The sequence below is a fragment of the Schistocerca gregaria genome, chromosome 6 (genome assembly GCF_023897955.1).
Source record: "Schistocerca gregaria isolate iqSchGreg1 chromosome 6, iqSchGreg1.2, whole genome shotgun sequence".
Taxonomy (NCBI): domain Eukaryota; kingdom Metazoa; phylum Arthropoda; class Insecta; order Orthoptera; family Acrididae; genus Schistocerca; species Schistocerca gregaria.
In genome coordinates this window covers 367,249,708-367,269,077 of record NC_064925.1, presented here as the reverse complement: position 1 = coordinate 367,269,077, position 19,370 = coordinate 367,249,708, and the positions used below count along the sequence as shown (strand labels likewise).

General features: G+C 39.8%; 1 protein-coding gene across 1 annotated transcript in view; it reads left to right on the top strand.

The window, feature by feature from the left end:
- The first annotated feature begins 10,226 nt into the window (after positions 1-10,226).
- LOC126278887 (uncharacterized) overlaps positions 10,227-19,370 on the top strand; it is a 72,292-nt gene continuing 63,148 nt past the window's right edge. Inside the window, exon 1 of the mRNA XM_049979161.1 lies at positions 10,227-10,293. The gene's annotated coding sequence lies outside the window, so the exon portion shown is untranslated. The remainder of the gene's footprint in view (positions 10,294-19,370) is intronic.

Here is a 19,370-nt window from a genome sequence, read left to right as displayed (position 1 = left end):
AGCTAAGGTAGAATTTGACAGCCCAGAAAAGCAGCTTATCGACTGACTCCTGTGCAGAACGTGCTGGGGAAATGTGGACCGTAAATACCGACAGACTCCCGTAATCTCTTCAGGACTTTTTCTTAGCATGTTTCTGTGATAATATACGCCTTACAAGGAAAATATAATAGCACCACGGCATGCCATTCCCAAAAAGCACTGAACATCTCCTTGCCCAACAATGGCTGGATCTTCGCCTTTGTCGATAGTGGCGAAACCACATTTTCCCGCTGTCTGCTTTGCTTCCCTGTCACGCGGTCACAGTAATACACATGGCTAAATAAGTCATCTGGGTTGGTCATACACACACATGCTATTAACTAGCAGTTACCCAAGGCTATGCTCGCTTATTAGTAGATTTGTTGTCATGAGTGATGGCGAGTAAGCGAACAGATGTAACTGCAATAACGTGAGCTGCCATCAAATGTCCCCCTGTTCGGGTCAGCATAGCCTGTGACGTGTGTCCCCAGCCCCGCAATTGCCTCAACGCATAATGACGAGGTACGTCCAGCATAACCCTAGCAGGGACCCAATATTTCATCAAAATGAAATGTTTGTTGGTGCAGGTAAATCAATTAAAGAGTTGTTAATAATTTTAATTAAAGGATGACTTAATCGTAAGGATTTATTCATTAGTAAGATCCTTCATTAGTAAGATCATTAGTAGAGATCCTTGGGTAACAGAAGAATTACTGAATTTAATTGATGAAAGGCGAAAATATAAAAATGCAATAAATGAAGCAGGCAAAAAGGAATACAAACGTCTCAAAAACGAGTACGACAGGAAGTGCAAAATGGCTAAGCAGGGATGGCTAGAGGACAAATGTAATGACATAGATGGTTATCTCACTATGGGTAAGATAGATACTGGCTACAGGAAAATTAAAGAGACATTTGGAGAAAAGAGAAGCACTTGTATGATGGAAACCCAGATCTAAGCAAAGAAGGGAGAGCAGAAAGGTGGAAGGAGTAAATAGAGGGTCTATACAATTGCGATGTACTTGAGGACAATATTATGGAAATGGAAGAGGATGTAGATGAAGATGAAATGGGAGATACGATACTGCGTGAAGAGTTTGACAGAGCACTGAAAGACCTGAGTCGAAACAAGGCCCCGGGAGTAGACAACATTCCATTGGAACTACTGACGCCCTTGGGAGAGCCAGTCTTGTCAAAACTCTACCATCTGGTGAGCAAGATGTATGAGACAGGCGAAATACCCTAAGACTTCAAGAAGAATAGAATAATTCCAATCCCAAAGAAAGGAGGTGTTGACACATGTGAAAATTACCGAACTATCAGTTTAATAAGTCACAGCTGCAAAATACTAACGCGAATTCTTTACAGACGAATGGAAAAACTCGTAGAACCCGACCTCGGCGAAGATCAGTTTGGATTCCGCAGAAATGTTGGAACACGTGAGGCAATACTGTCCCTACGAATTATCTTAGAAAATAAATTATGGAAACGAAAACGTACATTTCTAGCATTTGTGGACTTAGAGAAAGCTTTTGACAATGCTGACTGGAGTACTCTCTTTCAAATTCTAAAGGTGGCAGGGGTAAAATAGAGGGAGCGAAAGGCTATTTACAATTTGTACAGAAACCAGATGACAGTTATAAGAGTCGAGGGGCATGAAAGGGAAGTAGCGGTTAGGAAGGGAGTGAGACAGGGTTGTAGCCTCTCCCCGATGTTATTCAATCTGTATATTGAGCAAGCAGTAAAGGAAACAAAAGAAAAATTCGGAGTAGCTATTAAAATCCATGGAGAAGAAATAAAAACTTTGAGGTTCGCCGATGACATTGTAATTCTGTCAGAGACATCAAAGAACTTGGAAGAGCAGTTGAACGGAATGGACAGTGGCTTGAAAGGAGGATATAAGATGAGCATCAACAAAAGCAAAACGAGGATAGTGGAATGTAGTCGAATTAAGTCGGGAGATGCTGAGGGTATTAGATTAGGAAACGAGACACTTAAAGTAGTAAAGGAGTTTTGCTATTTGGGGAGCAAAATAACTGATGATGGTCGAAGTAGAGAGGATATAAAATGTAGACTGGCAATGGCGAGGAAAGCGTTTCTGAAGAAGAGAAATTCGTTAACACCGAGTATAGATTTAAGTCTTAGGAAGTAGTTTCTGAAAGTACTTGTATGGAGTGTAGCCATGTATGGAAGTGAAACGTGGACGATAAATAGTTTAGACGAGAAGAGAATAGAAGCTTTCGAAATGTGCTACAGAAGAATGCTGAAGACTAGATGGGTAGATCACATAACTAATTAGGAGGTATTGAATAGAATTGGGGAGAAGAGGAGCTTGTGGCACAACTTGACTAGAAGAAAGGATTGGTTGGTAGGACATGTTCTAAGGCATCAAAGGATCACCAATTTAGTATTGGTGGGCAGCGTGGAGGGTAAAAATCGTAGAGGGAGAGCAAGAGAGGAATACACCAAACAGATTCAGAAGGATGTAGGTTGCTGTAAGTACTGGGAGATGAAGAAACTTTCACAGGGTAGACTACCATGGAGAGCTGCATCAAAGCAGTCTCAGGACTGAAGACCACAACAACAACAACATGTTTTTATGTTTTTCCTTATGGTTCAACCTATTTCCACATAACCTTTTATAGAAATAGGTTCAGCAGTTTAGTCGTGAAAACGTAACAGACAGATTTAGTTCCGGATTTATAAATCTTTAAATTACGGAATCTTTCTTTCTCCATTGCCCGATTTTGACGAAATAAAACCTATACGTCGCCCCAAGCTACTGTCAAGTTATCTGTGAAAACACCATGAAAATTCTTCTAGTAGTTTTTGAGATTAGCGTGTTCAAGCAAATAGACACAACGGTTTTAGATAAAACTTTAAATCACGGTATCTTCTTTCGGTTATCAAATTTTGTTGAAATAAAGCCTTACATTGCTCCACGCCACGCTGCAGTTACCTGTAAAAATTCGGTGACAATTCGTCCTGTAGTTCTGGAGATAACCGTGTTCAAACAGACATACAAACACACACGACGGTTTTAGGTAAAACTTTAAATCATGATATCTTTTTTTCCGTTTTCTGATTTTGAGCAAATAAAGCCTACACAATGTCCGATGCTATGCTCAAGTTACCTGTAAAAACTCTGTGAAAACTCGTTTGGTAGTTCTGAAGATTAAAGGTTCAGACAAAAAAAAAAAAAGCAGATACAACAGTTTTAGGTAAAGTTTTGAATCACGATACATTTTTTCAGTGAAACGATTTAACTGAAATGAAGCCTATAAGTTGCTCGAAGCTGCGCTCAAGTTACCCCTGAAAACCCTATGAAAATTCTATCAATTTTGGAGATTAGTGAGTTCTAAAGACACGACGGTTTCACAGATTCACCTTAGTGTAGAACAAAATATAGATATAAATGGAAGTGTGTGTAGTTGATGATCACATCTGTGCTGGTTCAGTTTAGAGGACTTGTGAAAATTTACTTGAGCAATTCGAGAACTCCAGTATTCCTGCAAAAAGTAGTTTTCACAAGCTGATCAGAAAATGGCTGCTCAGCAGTAACATATCTAAGTCCAAGCGTAACTATAGATCTTCAGGTCGAACGCCGGAAGCGGTTGCAAACCATTTGCATAAAATTTGTGCTAGCCAGAAAAAATTTCTGGCAACTTTCGAGACCTCTGGACTTAAGATTTTACATCTGAAACCTTGTGTTCGGAAATTACTTCCATCTGATAAAGCAAAGAAGGTCGAAAAAAGAAAGAAAGTACTTTGGTTTGTTGTTCTTGGTAGTCACATTATTGGCCAGATAGTCTGCGAAACCAAACTCAAACATAGAAGTTTCTGTCCAGAGTTTCGTGAACTTCTATTTTCCGTGAAACTAGTATGAAAGGCAGTTATGCTTTTTACAGAAAGATGGAGAACATGTAGCACCTCAGTCACTGTCCAACACTCGTGTAGCCTTCACTGAAGAACGCACAACAAACAGTGGTTGATGACCGCCCTTGTTCGCCAGATTTCTTTGCTTGTAATTTTTTTGGCGAAATTTAAATGTTAAATGGAACGCTGAATTAGTAGACTACCTGAAGTAAACCTATGCCGGAGTGAATAACATCCTCTCCCTATAGAGGTGGGCGCACATAGCACAAAGAGTAAGGAAAGTGACCCGCCTAACTTCCTAACTTTTGTTACTGCACCTAGTTCTGTGACGCATGTAATAAACATTGGGTAAGAGCGACAAGGATTTCAATTTAAGTTTGCTTAACTAGAAAAAGATATTAATATAGGTTTTTTTCTGTTTTCCAATTGCAGCGTCTGATGATGGGCAGTGTAGGAAGAAACTGGTCAAGATTGTCTTATACAACGTGATTGCCTCTCAAATAAAAGGAAGTTTAAAATCTTCTCGGATTACAAGACAAGCATACCGAAGAAAATTCCCCTTGCAAGCACAGCAGAACGCAGGTTGAAGAAAGGTGAACTTATGTTCATAGTATTTGTAGACTTAAAGAAGGCTTTTGTCAATGTTAACTGGAACACATTTTCGGACTATGAAGTTGATAGGTACAGAGCGTCCCACATAAAACTGTTACGCCTCAAGTACCGGTTAATCATCTCTAGTCGAACTGCTTGTGTAGTGACTACAGTGTCTCGGAAGTTGGCTACACTGCATTTGCCGGAAAGTTGAGTACAGCTGTGCGTTCGTGCGTCAGTTGTTGTGAGAAGCTCGTACTGTTGAGTTGTTGCAGAAATTGGGCAGATGCATTAGAACAGCGAATTGATATTGCCGAGTGTTACATAAAGAGAAGCTCCATCAAGGAACGAATAGAAATGTTTCAAGCGAACTATCCTGGCTGGAAACTCCCCACGATCAGCACTATTCAAGATTTCTGCAAGCAAGGAGGGCTGTATGCTCAGTTCAGAATGTGTGGAGGAATAGGCGATCGACAGTGAGGACCCATGACACTATAGATAGAATTCGCATTGTCATTACGAGAGGTCCCCGCAAGTTGATAAGAACGTTATCGCAGCAGGCTGGTGCACCTCGTACGTCGTGTCGTCGTGTACTAAAAGATTTGAAATTAGATGCCTGTTGTGTGAGTGTGGTGCAAGAATTGAAATTTCAGGCTCAGGAAAAGAGAGCTCATAATTGTAACTGGCTGTTAACATCAGCTACTAACGATTAGTTGGACCCTTGCTTTAATTCATGTCAGATGATGCTTCGTTTCATTTGTCAGGTTACGTAAACTACCAGAATGGCAGATACTGGTCGCAGGACAACCCACACGTTCTGCATAAAGAAGCTCTCCACTCAGAGAAGATAGGGGTTTTGCGAGCGTTTTCCGGTATGTGCATTATTGGTCCCATATATTTCAATAACACCTTAAACAGTGTCAGATATCTAGAGAGCTTTGACTCACTCTATGCATAATTAACAGATGCAGTATTGCAACAACATGGAGCAACCCCTCACACATCCAACCACAGTACGGTCCACATCACCAACATGTTCCCTGAAAACAGACTTGTCAGTAAGGGCCTTTGGCCCTCAAGGTCCCCGGACTTAAACTGTCTAATTTTTATTGATGGGGCACACAGAAAGCAAAGTGTATGCTGACAATGCTCGGAAAATCTTAAACAGAGCATTACTAGAGAAATCAACAATCTGCAGAATTACAGTATGCTGTTGGTGACGTCAATACACAAAGTTAGCGATCCCTGGATGCCCATGGCCATCAATTCCAGTACGTATCTCTTATAATCACGTAACTACATGTATTTCAACGTTACTGTTATTTATTTATTTATTTTTGTTGAGTGGACCTTGGGTGCGAGGCGTACCGGTTTTATGTGGGACACCTTGTATAACATAAAGGGAGCGAAAGGTAATCTTCAATAAAGTGAAGGTAGAAGATTCGAAGGATATGAAAGGAAAGCAGTGACAGACAAGGGAGTGAGACAGGGTTGTAATCCATCCTCGATCTTGTTCAATCCCTACATTATCAGGTAGCAAAGGAAACCAAAGAAATATTTTGAGCAGGAATGAAAGTTTAGGCAGGGTTGCAGCTACATTGGAATTGTGTCAGAGACAGCAAAGGACTTGGAAGCAGATGAATAGAATGGATAGTGTCTCGAAAAGAAGTTCAGAATCGACAAAAGTAAGACAATGGCGATGGAATTAAGTCGAACCAAATTGGAGGATGCTGAGGAGATTAAATGAGGAAATGAGACACTGAAATTAGTAGCTGAGTTTATCTATTTGGGCAGCGAAATAACTGATGATGGCCGAAGTAGAGAGAATACGAAACGCAGACTGACTCTAGGAAGCCAAACATTTCCGAAAAAGCGGAATTTATTAACATCGAATATAAATTTAAGTGTTACGAATTCTTTTCTGGAGATTCTGTATGGAATTTTAGACTTCTACAGAAATGAAAAGTGGACGATAGATACCTCAGACAAGAGAATAGAATCCCTTGAAATGTGACGCTAGGGTAGAATACTCGAAATTATATGGGTAGATCATGTAGTTAATGAGAAGGTGCTGAAAAGAGTTTGGGAGAGACTAAATTTGTAGTACAACTTGACTAAAAAAGGGTTGGGTTGCACATTCTAAGACATCAAGAAATCATCAATTTGGGAATTTACGAAAGTGGGGGTGGTTAAAATTGCAGAGGCAAACCAAGACATAAATATACACTACTGGACATTAAAACTGCTACACCAAGAAGAAATGCAGATGATAAACGGGTATTCATTGGACGAATATATTATACTAAAACTGACATCTCATTACATTTTCATGCAGTTCAGTACCCAGAACAACCAACTCTGGGCGTAATAACGGCCTTGATAAGCCTGGGCGTTGAGTCAAACAGAGCTTGGATGGGGTGTATAGGTACAGCTATCCATGCAGCTTCAAAAGGATACGACAATTCATCAAGAGTAGTGACTGGGGTACTGTGACTAGCCAGTTACTCGGCCACCATTGACCAGACGTTTTCAATTGGTGAGAGACCTGGAGAATTTGCTGGCCAGGGCAGCACTCGCAAATTTTCTGTATCCAGAAAGGCCCGTACAGGACCTGCAACATGCGGTCGTGCATTATCTTGCTGAAATGTAGGGTTTTACAGGGATCGAATGAAGGGTAAAGCCACGGGTCGTGACACATCTGAAATGTAACGTCTACTGTTCAAGGTGCCGTCAATGCGAACAAAAGGTGACCGAGACGTCTAACCAATGGCACCCCATACCATCACGCCGGGTGATACGCCAGTATGGCGATGACGAATACAGGCTTCCGATGTGCGTTCACCGCGATGTCGCCAAACTGGATGTGACCATCATGATGCTGTAAACCGAACCTGGATTCATCCGAAGAAATTACGTTTAGCCATTCGTGCTCTCAGGTTCGTCGTCGAGTACACCATCGCAGGCGCTCCTGTCTGTGATGCAGCGTCAAGGGTAACCGCAGCCATGGTCTCCGAGCTGATAGTCCATACTGCTGCAAACGTCGTCGAACTGTTCGTGCAGACGGTTGTTGTCTTGCAAACGTCCCCATCTCTTGATTCAGGGATCGAGACGTGGCTGCACGATTCGTTACAGCCATGCGGATAAGATGCCTGTCATCCAGCACGGCGTTCCGTATTACCCTCCTGAACACACCGATTTCATATTCTGCTAACAGTCATTGGATCTCGACCAGCGCGAGCAGCAATGTCGGGATACGATAAACCGCAATCGCGATAGGCTACAATCCGACCTTTATCAATGTTGGAAACGTGATGGTACGCATTTCTCCTCCTTACACGAGGCATCACAACAACGTTTCACCAAGCAACGCCGGTCAACTGCTGTTTGTGTATGAGAAATCGGTTGGAAACTTTCCTCATGTCAGCACGTTGCAGGTGTCGCCACCGGCGCCAACCATGTGTGAATGCTCTGAAAAGCTAATCATTTGCATATCACAGCATCTTCTTCCTGTCGTTTAAATTTCGCGTCTGTAGCACGTCATCTTCGTGGTGTAGCAATTTTAATGGCCAGTAGTGTAGTAAGGAGACGCAAACGGTGTAGGTTGCAGTAGTTATTCGGAGATGAAGAGGTTTGTACAGTTAGAGCAGCGTTGAGAACTGCAGCAAATAAGGTTTCGGGTGAAGAGCACAACAACAACAACAAACTATAATTGGCATTGAGAATCTGAATAATGTTCTCCCAGACCGTTTAGGCTGGATACTCAATCTTGAAACACGACTGCCGGCAAATCGGTTGGTGTCACACACACACACACACACACACACACACACACACACACACACACACACACAAGTACGCACATGCACGCACATGCACGCACATGCACGCACACGCACCGACGCACGCACCGTGCTAATCAATGAGCCAGGCAAACCTGGTGGCGTGGTAGTTGTCGCCCTGCGGTGGTTCCGCCATTAATCACCGGCGCACCGTATAATTACGGTTTAGTCTGGATGCCGCCTCATTCTGCTCGCCAGATTACTTTACTGAGAGCTTCCCTTCTGGAATGCTGTTGGATTACACGATCCCAGCAATAACTGACAGGGTAAATCGATAAAATTACTCTTAGGCAAAATAGGATGCTATGTGAAGAAAAACAAGTATCAAGAGCATGCCTAAAAGGGTAACTAGATTTACTGAAAAACAAATTACATGATGTTAACTTTTCCCGACCAGCAACTGCTGGTCTAAGTAAAACTGCTGAAAGGGGTTCAGCAGAAGAACTGAGGCGTGTCACGATGAAGGAAAGACATCGGGATGGAGGTGGCTACAGAAAAAGTAAGAGCTGTTCAGTGAACTTCTTTGCAGTCTCGTTGCTTTGCCACTTTCCAGTTTCATTCTGGCGTAATGTTAACTGGAAATAGGTCGTTGCGTGTTAATCAGAAAATCTGCTGTTATTTATGTTTCGAACTTCGACCTAAGTAGGTACAGAATTATTAAAACGACAACGTATCAGTCGAGTATATTTCACGGCATCCAGACAACAACAATGAACATATTTAAGTAATAGAAAAAAATGGCTCTGAGCACTATGAGACTTAACTTGTGAGGTCATAAGTCCCATAGAACAAAGAACTACTTAAGCATAACTAACCCAAGGACATCACACACATCCATGCCCGAGACAGGATTCGAACCTGCGAACGTAGCGGTCGCGCGGCTCCAGACTGTAGCGCCTAGAACCGCTCCGCCACCCCGGCCGGCATTTAAGTAATAGTTTAATGTCTTATTGCTATAACGAACGTTAACGATTATAGTTTGTTACCAAGGTATAGGCATCACGTTCCACATCTGAATTTCGTTACCTTATACTTTTATTTATTTATTGGCCTTCGAAATACTTATAACGTTTATGTTCTTTTTCTAACTTGTAGTGGTTAGCTTAAAACCTATCGATAATGTAATACATGAACTACAAATATTTCAGTGACAAGTAAATCAATGAAAGTTACGTTTTCGCTTGGCTGAACAGCTGTTTACAACTCTGCGTGGCGGAGACGTATCGGGATCATCGTTTCTCTCAAATGTTTTGACTTCACCACAGTTCGTAATTCTTACTGGGGATGAAACAAGAACGTATCCGTGTAGTATAGCGAAATTCTCTATTCGTTGTAACAGAAATACCTTCATTTATCTTCAGTGGGGAGAAAGAAATTTTTATGTTTAAAATTATAACGTTGATTATGTGTTAATTACATGTACTCTTTAGATTAGAGCAGACGAAGTTCAAGTGTTTGGGAAAATAATAAATAGGAAATACATTTTACAGAGACAATGGGTCGCCGAATGTTTCGTTTACGTCGATAATCAGGCAACACCGATGGAAAGTGAGACCCAAATTGGGATTGGGATCCAACGGAGTCATACGATTTCTTTATAGCGAGCATATAAACACAGTTAGCTTTCGTGCTGCGTTCTATTGTCCTGGAATATTTAAGTGTTGCAAACAACAATAGGTTCGATTTTCTCCATAGTAAAATCCTTACTCGCTGAGAATAATCAAAGATAAGATCAGTTATCATTATATTCAGAATTAATGCTCGATAAAGTGTAAAGTTTTCCTCCTTTTTAAGTGCTGTGTGTTCATAAGCTAGTAGTGCATCATTCTGCAACGATATCAAATGTCTACTCCATGTCGTGTGTTATCTCTGCTGTAGCTCTTTTCCAGAGATTCTCTAATACAGTAGCGTGAAACTTGCCTACATCCATCTCCTCATCTTTTCGGCCCAGGAACTTCCAAATTTACAAGTAAGTGTTGGTACTGCAGTTGGCTTTGCATCGTATAATGTTAACAACAATTTCGCAGTTGCTAAGATAATGATATGCTTAGTGAAAACAACCGGGAATAGAAATGAAGTACACTGTTTGGCTTTTGGTCTTGTAAGAGAGGCTGTTTGTGCCACACTATTCACAGTCTGAAAACAATTTCAGAAAATTGTATTATGTTGTCCTGTTGCTAACTTGTTGGAAAAGTCATTTGTACAATTAGAAGTTTCGGATATCGATGCGCATAACTTGCTGATAATGCGTATTAGCCAGAAGTACAAAACCTCGTTAATCCACGAGGACTTCTGCTCAGTTGCTATTACATTTTTCCTGTGATTCAGCGATAATGTGATGAGTACCGTAAGTTCATGTTTCTCTCACACCCACAAATATTCGATAATAGTTTTCACACATTAACAGCTGCCAACGCATCCGCATTTTTTATAACTCGTTGTTATCACCGTGGAGGACTAGAAAAATTGTCTACAACAGTAAAGCCATGTCCTTATTTTTTCTCTTGTTCTCTCTTTCTGCTGTATATTTATTTCATTCATTCAAATACTGATGAAAATGTAAGGTGGATGCTGTTATCAATCAACCAACTGGTTAGAATTATAACTGTCATTTGACTTTTTTTGTAAGCGTTAGACGCCAGTGAACACATCAGATTTTTAGCTGTATTTTAGAAGGGTTACTTTATTGCTTGCGTAAGTTTAGATGCTTTTAGCTGGCTATCAGTACTCTACATACTCCACACTACATTACGGTCTGTAGTAGGGAATGCTTTGGGCAACACTAGGTTTCAATTCGTTTCTGCTCTTTTCGTGTACATTGCACAGGAAAAATGAAGCCTGATAAGCCTCGATTTATCTCTGATTTGTGAAGATCATTTCATGAGACATGTCGAGGAAGTGATTCGGTGCTTGACTTTTCGTGGAATGTGCGTACTCTGATATTTGACAGTAAACTAGTCCGACACGAAACGCCCTTTTATAGCGTATTCTATTGGATTTTGATGGCCATCTCCGTGTCTTTCCCGCGCTAGCTAAACAGAAAAATACTGTTCTTATTTGAGTATTTTCTGTCTCCTCTATTAAGACTATATGATGAGGTTCTTAAACAGACGCACGCTAAAAGTGCACTTACGATGATGTAGTTGGTAATTCTTCATGCTGTGATGATTATACGAGATGGCATAACAATAACAAAATAGTGCGACGCGGAGGGTATGAAATTACGTGGCGGTATAATTAAATACATTGCGCAGAATGTGGTCGTGTAAAACAGACTCATCCGTAACGCTTGAACTGTACTCTTCGGACCGAGCGATGTGGCTTAGTTATTAGGACAGTGGACACGCATTTGGGAGAACGATGGTTCAAAGCCGCCTTCGGCCATCCAGATTTAGGTTTTCTGTGATTTCCCTAAATCGCTCCACGCAAATGCCGGGATGGTTCCTTTGAAATGGCAAGACCGACTTTCTTCCCCATACTTGACACAAAATGAGCTTGTGCTCCATCCATAAAGACCTCGATATAGACGGGACCTCCTGCCTCCTTCCTTGCACTCTTAAATTCCTGCGTAATCCCAACATCGGACAAAAAAAGACAAACTTTTCAAAATGATCATTGGGCTACGCTACAGAACAGTCTGTCACCAGAATCAGTTTCCTTACATTCACATTCGTTGGATTCGGAAACTCACAAACAAACTGTAGATTTCAATCTAACGTAGACTCCGCGCTTCGCTACAGATCGGTCCGTTCCCAGTTCCCCCCCCCCCCCCCCCCCCCAATTTTTCGTCTTCCAAAATTCTTAAGCAAACTATAACAGTGGAATACGAAATAGTATCCCAAGAATTCCTGCCAAATTCCGAGAAACTTGTAGTACAAGAAGTACATTCGAAAACTAGAAACCAATTTTTATAATCTACGGTAGCCACGCCAATAATCGTCACTCCCGCGCTATCTGTGTCAGAAATAAAAGTAATCAATTCGTATTTTCTGCCGAAAGAAAACATCAGATTGAGCGACTGTCAATGCCTACTGCAAACTGTCACCCGATTAGCTACGACCAACAGAAACGAATTGCGAACAGCAACACGCAGAGGTAGAGCAGCCGACGCCCTGAAAAGCAATTCTGAAAAGAGCAGTCAAACGAAGGTTTAATAGCCTGCCTTATTTGTGAGTGAATTACATTTCTTAGGATTCTTCCAATGAATACCAGTCAGACATCTACTTTTCCTACTATTATTTTTTTGTGTTCGTTCAACTTTAGGTCGGGTCAGACACATAGTCCTAGGCATTTTACGGTTGTTGTTGTGGGAGAAGAATAAAGAACTTTTTTTATTTTCTGTACATAATTCGTTACATCGTTTATGTTGAGCGCGACTGTCAGGCCCTGCACAGGAGATGCAAATATGTCACTGCATTTAGCTTGTACTGCGACTTCCCAAACACAACAGCATTATCAGTATATTTATTTCAGAATGAGATTTTCACTCTGCAGCGGAATGTGCGCTGATATGAAACTTCCTGTCAGATGAAAACTGTATGTCGGACATAATAACCAATAAATTTTCAACTCTTGGTTACACACTACACAATTACTTTATATGATCTTTACGCTTATTTTTTCTAACCCGCCGTGCTTTCTTACTGAGATGTATACAAGATATATGTTATGTAGAGTCGTCAGGAAAAGACTCTGTGTCTACTGGAGACATTTACGTTGTACTTCTGTTCACTTTTGCAACCAAGGACCATCATAGTGCTTTGAGACTAGCTGCAAAATAGTGTTTTGGTTTTGATAATGTTGGTATCCATATTATTTTGTGAATTATTTGCACTGCTGATATTGTAGACGTCATCGCTGATTATTTTGGTATTTACAAAATGCATATGGTGTGAAACGTCCCCTTAGAAAAATTTATACAGGACTGTGCTTAAACTGACACACAATAGTTTTTAGCGCAACGCAATCCCTACAAAAGAATGGCCCTGACTAACATTAACCTATACGTTTCACAAATCACTTACCTCACAAAAATCTTCGTTACTCAAGCTACTGCAATACAGCGAGCACCACTACTGCCAGCTAAATAAAATGTTGAAACTACTGAAGGCACTAACTACTGACAGGCATAGTTAGCAAATGAAAGATTTTAATACAGAACAGACAATGTATTTACCTTAATAGTCATAATATATAAATTAGTTCTTGACACCAATTCTTACAAATTTCAATACTCCACCATCTCTCTCCCCACGTCCACCACTGCTGGCGGCTCACCTCCAACTGCGCAACGCTACCCGCTGTTAGCATCCAGCTGCCGCAGCTCAACACTACAGTGGCAGACAACAATGAAAACTAAACACAGACTGCGCACAGCACAGCCAGTGATTTTCATACAGAGCCTACTTACATAGCCCCCATGCTCCCCACAAAAAAATTACAAATTGTTTTGGGCAGTGGCCAATACAGATTTGAAAAATTTTTTCATAATTACAATGACAAAGAAATGAAATGCACACACTTATCGATACAATGTTGGTCAAAAGCTAAAATTTTCTCACAGTCCATAAAGACAGTCCTGATCATTCATCAAAGTAAAATTACAGTGTTTTTCTCAAAGTCTGAGTAGTAAAAGAAAATGCACACGGAAGTAGTGGATTTCTAAGCAGTCTTGAAGAAGTAGTGTTGTCCTTCCAACGGACAGACAGTGCTGACTCTTGACATGCAGACAGGTAATGGGCCACAACAGAGCAAACCCACAGCAGAGTCAGTCGAAGTTTTAAAGAATATTGGTAGGTAGGTCGTCACAGAGTAGACCCATTGTAGTCCTGGTAGAGATTACGGTATTGGTGGGCCACCAGAGGTGCAGACCCACTGCAGGCCTTGTAGAAATAATGGTATTGGTGGGTCATCAAAGGTGTAGACCCACTGTAGTCCTTGTAGAGATGGCCAGCAGCCATCAGTTTGACTGTGCCGGCGCACATTCACCATTGAAGAGTCTTGCAGTTAATATAGCAGGTCCATAACCACCACTTGTGCACTCACAAAAATTGTTTTTGAAATGTCCTTACAACCAGCAATGCTGTTATCCAGTCCCTTACTGAATTATTAATGCAAGTGCAAACACTATCAGTCCCTACTTCTCACATATTGTCCATATACTATGACCAACAGAAATGTGTGCAGTGAAATGTAATTTACAAGTTACTTAATGTGATGAACTGGTGTCAATTACAATTTTATAACATGAGAATACAATAACAAAGGCACAAAATATATCATTAAAGAACATAATAGTACAGATAACATTTGCAGTAATACAGGCTTTACAAAAGAATCGAAATAACAAATACATCAGTGTTACAAAAATTATGACATAAATACATACATAAAAGATCAGAATAATTATTGAAACATCAACTTCACACATTAGCATTAAAATAAAAGAGAATAAATAATGTCTAAACAGCAGAAAAATTCTACAATGTAAATATTATTAGCTAAACACATAAAGACAGGAAGAACACAAATATACAAGAGTACACACACATAGTGGGATAACACAAGGAAAGGCCAGAGTTTGTTTTCAGTGTAACATTTGGTACTGCAGTCCAACCCAAAACTTCATTCTGTAAATCTTTCATCATATCTCAACATTTGTTTCCACCAAAAAAATCCTATCAAAGCATGCTTTTTGTATTTATATGTTTACATATTTCTTACCTCATCATTTATTTTCCAGTATCTTACCTCATCATTTATTTCCAAGAGAATCCTACCTATACCTGCTTTCTGTACATTTTTCATATAACCTCTCAGCGCATTTCTTCCAATTCATCGCAACTCATTCTTTTATATAGGCTACCCCCTCTTAGGCTAACTTAAATCTACTGAGCTCAGATGCTAAACTAAAGGACGAGGCAATGCAGCAGCACAAAACAATTTACACAAACAGCAATGATAAAAAAATGGAAATTGGCAAAAAAGGCAGCAATATTACAACTAATATAAGGCAATGCGCAGCAAACAAGAAAAATAAATCAGTAATAAAATTGGCTTAACCTAGTAATACAAAGTGACATTCAGTAGCACTATGAATGGCAAACAGCCGCAGCAAATGCTATAACTTATACCTAAACACGACAAAGCTCAATCAGAAAAAAATGTTACACTAAAGACAACAATGCAGATAAGGACAATGTCTATTCACATCTTAATGTCTATGCAATTAAAGTGGTGCACCACAAAAATTTATTGTAAAAAAATATTACCATATACTTGAAAAGACAATTCTGTATGCAATTTCTGTGAAGGGAAATGTCTTTTGTGCTACTTCGTTTTTTCTTTTAAGTACATCATAAAGTTATTATTTACTGGATCTGTAGGCATAAAATATTTATATTAGTACATCCATTAAATTGTATTTTAACCAATGCTGCAGTGCAGATAGAAACTAGATATTAAACAAAATAGGCAAAGCAAGGCGTGAAACATCATTTGCTAGCCATAAGTCATTTAATAATGCAGTAAACAATCTTCCAACTAGCAAGACAATAGACATGAAATGTTTCTCATCATTTCATTTGGCATTTTAGTAAATATCATAAATTAAGAGCTCCACAGTATAATCATATGTTTTCAAGTTTGAGCGTGTCGTATTTGCGATGCTTTCTACAAAGGAATGAATGTCAATAGGGAGGATAATGGCCTCTTTTCTTTTTTCTTTTTTTTTTTAACCTGTGTCTCTGAAAGGCACACACTAATGGCTTTCTTTTGTCAGGTGGTTGTCGCGCAGCTGGGTGCCCACGACGCATTACGTGCAGGTGGTCACTTAACTGTCTTATCGAAATATTTACGACACCAGTTTCTGCTACAGTGGCAGTCTCATATAAAAAAATTTCGCAGGTCAAGAACTTGCGTTACAAATCTGTAGAAACAAAATCCTATTGATATAACAGTGTCCAAAAAAGTTCCGTCGGCATTGTAATACATTCACGCATTTACATACGTTTCATAACTCTTAAAGTACGATTCTTGGTTTCCAACAACCTTTTTCACAAACCAGAGTCCCTAAACTCTACTCATTATTTCTTACCTTATTCGTCGACACTTCTTCAATATTCCATCATAACAGATACGTAGCATAATAAAATAACTCATATAGCATCAGCTTATTGACCATAAACATACGGCAACAGCATATTACACATAGTCATCGTAATAATAACTTCATAACACCTCAGTCAACTCTCTAAATCGAAGTAGCTTCCTCCAATAATTTCAAAACCTAAAAAAAAAAATTCTCTGCTCATGTCAAAAGTATCATCTGCCTCAAACGTACTTTAAAAATCGTGATCCCATACCAAATATGTCATTCAAAGCTCCTATAGTATCACAATGGTTCTGAATAAATATGAACAGTTCACAAAGTACAGACAAAATACAATTTCGTAAGTGTGAAGTTATCCAATGGTGTAATTACGTAAACATCTGTCACTGATGTAGTAAAGTAAATGTTTGTCTCTCTCAGTTAAATGATCAGATAGCTGTGTAATTTATGTGTTAGAGAAATATGGTACCGATGTGTAAAGTTGTATAAACAAATACCAATTAGCTAGGGCTCCTTGTGCTTGCCAAGCACATGGTACACAAAGTAAGCGTGTACCCCCCTGAGGAATAATGTAATTATACCCTCAGGTGTTACCGATCACAGCAATGGAATGAAATGTATCACAAAAAACTTTCTTTTTAATTCAACAATATTGATAAATAAATGGTTTAAGTACCAAATTAATCACTCAAATGCGTGCCCTGTAGTGCTAAATGTGCGTTTTGCTGTAAGATAATTCTGTGGAACTGTCGTAGTTATCGTCCTCTGTAAGCAAAGTTCTGCTGAAGTCAATGTACTTACCTCATCATAAACGAAGGTGAAATGCTTTCCGTATAGATATCGTAGTTATTACGTACCTTACCGGGATCAAGAAAGTACTATAATGTAACGTATTGTTGTGCTACGATAAAGGCTGTCTCATTGTAGCTATACCACAAAAGTTACTACTAAAACATGTTTTACTTTCCAGAATAATACAGAAAAACTGTGCAGATATAAAACAGATACACCGCAAAAGCAACAATGTAAATCGTGTCACATATTATTAGCGTCGTGATACAATCGTGTAGCTATCAGAGAAACCAAATGCTAAGTCAACTTTAATCTCACCGAATGTACTTCAAATAAAGAATGTATTTTCAAGTAAACCAAAATGTTGCATTAAAATCTCATTAGCAGTACTGGTAAATGTTCTAAGTATGTAAGCCTTATAGTCGTTACGTAATCGTGCAACTAACAAGCAAGAATGTACACACACAATAACACTGTGACGTCTGTTCACTATAACAATGCACTCGTAAATACTGTGTAAATAAGTTCTCTAAGTTCTAGACTGGATAGTTAACTTCAAAACATTGTTGCATGTTAACAGATTCTAAGTCTGACAAATTGTACTAGTAGCGTGAAGTGAAAAGTTTTATGGCAAAGACAAAGTTAAAAAGCACATAATCTTTCAATAAACGATATTACATGTGAAATGCGGTGTAAACCTTTACTCTTCCTAGTGCGCAGAGTTTCAACTTCAAAGTAATTATCATGTTGTATACATGTTGTATAGGAATGCTAAAATTTTTCTCGAGGTTAGCGTCTATGTTATTTTTCTCTGCGCCAGCCGGCGCACGCGGCTGGCTGCGGTGCGAGTCATTGTCTGTCTCTTTGTTGGCGCGCGCCGTTATTGGGATTAGGAGACCTAACTTGCCGAGAGGGCCGAGCCCTGTTTGAATCCTGCCAGTTCTGATGAAATTCGGGTCTGTCGTTATGGTTATATCGTCTGTCGTCATGTCGGTAGATTCCATAGTTTCTTTCTTGTCGGTCACGTGGTGGAGAATTTCTCCCTGAATCGTAACTGCGTGCTGGACCGTTGCGTCTAAAGTTATCCTGTCTCCCCTGATAATAATTGTTTTTGTTCCCATATTGTCTGTTTCTACGATTGTCTCTGTTATAATCATTACTACGGAAATGCGATCTTTCTCTGTAGCTATTACTCTGCCAGTGGTTGTCATATGGGTGGTGTCTGTTTTCGTCACGATTTGCGTTGTAAGAATAGACTTGTCGTGCCCAGTTATTATTTCTTTCATCGCGTAATTGTGACGGATGTGACCTGTAGTGATTGTTTACCTGTTTTCGCATCCCGCGACTGTCTGTGTCAATTTCTAATTCTTGTAAGAGTCCCTGAAAAGCTTCAATGTCGTCTTTGCAACGTCCTGCCAAAATAATATGCCGTAAATGTTCCGGTAATTTGATTAAGCAAATGCGGATGAGTTCTGACGGGCTGTATGGGTTTGACAGGTACTGATTCTAGTGCAACATCTCTTCAAAATATTTCACAAGACTGGAAAATTCAGATTGTTCGAAATGTTTCATCATCATGATGCCATGTTTTACTCGGTCTTGTGTGGCTTGGGACCAATATGCTGAGAGGAAGGCATGGTAAAATTCTCCTTCACTGTGGCAATCGTGAATGACCGATCGCATTCTTACAGCTGGTTCATTCTCTAAGTAGCCACACATAAATTCTAATCTGTGCTCTAGTGACCAGTTGGGAGGAAAACAATGAGAGAATTGATGGAGCCACGCTTGTGGATGAATGTCGTTGCCAGAATTCTTAAATGTTTTGAATTTACGTGTAGTAATGAACAGCTTATAGTCAAAATCATCGTGTCGGCGGGTCGCATATCGGTCATTGTTACGTCGTTTCGGCGGTTCCATCTCAAAATTCGGTGTACTTTGCCAATTTCTTTCATAATCTCCAAAGTGCCCTGTGTTGTTATTTTGTGGCAGTTCCGTATTTTTATGTCCCTCTTCCCGTATTGGAGTGCGAGTGTCCTCTGAAATACGTAATTCTTGTATTACCTGTGTCAACTGATCTTGTACTTCCCGGATTTCTCTTTGGTGTTGCGTATTAATTTGATTCTGATTTTGTTTGAATTTCCTAA